The sequence below is a fragment of the Octopus bimaculoides genome, chromosome 28, assembly GCF_001194135.2.
Source record: "Octopus bimaculoides isolate UCB-OBI-ISO-001 chromosome 28, ASM119413v2, whole genome shotgun sequence".
Lineage (NCBI taxonomy): Eukaryota > Metazoa > Mollusca > Cephalopoda > Octopoda > Octopodidae > Octopus > Octopus bimaculoides.
In genome coordinates, this window is record NC_069008.1 from 4,117,748 (window position 1) to 4,118,131 (window position 384).

Genomic DNA, 384 nt, shown 5'->3' on the forward strand with positions numbered 1-384 from the left:
GGGGGGGGGGGGCTGTACTCTTTCTTCCTGTTTCTGTTATACCTGTATTTCAAAGGGGCCAGACTTGTCACACTCTGTCATGCTGAATCTCCCCGAGAACTACGTTACGAGTACACGTGTCCTTGGAGTGCTCAATCACTTGCACGTTAATTTCACGAGCAGGCTGTTCCGTTGATCGGATCAACTGGAACCCCTGTCGTCGTAACCTACTGAGTGCCACGATAAAATACACTCTATAACGGTAATTAACTCAGATAAATTATATTATTATTGGTCCAGATGGACTATATGTAATCTGAACCTTTCCCCCCCTTATTTTTTTTTTTTTTACGGTTCTGAAAAAAAATTTTCAAAAATCTTAATTTCAAGATTTCGATTCCCCCC

The 384-nt window shown here is 41.7% G+C and overlaps 1 protein-coding gene across 4 annotated transcripts in view; it reads left to right on the forward strand.

Annotated features, from left to right (window-relative positions):
* LOC106873792 (GA-binding protein subunit beta-1) overlaps positions 1-384 on the forward strand; it is a 13,795-nt gene that overhangs the window by 2,809 nt on the left and 10,602 nt on the right. Inside the window, exon 1 of one of the 4 annotated variants that reach the window (XM_014921304.2) lies at positions 19-241. The exons of the other annotated variants lie outside the window; for them this stretch is intronic. The gene's annotated coding sequence lies outside the window, so the exon portion shown is untranslated. Of the gene's footprint in view, positions 1-18; positions 242-384 lie in introns of those variants that run through there. 4 annotated transcript variants of the gene reach the window in all.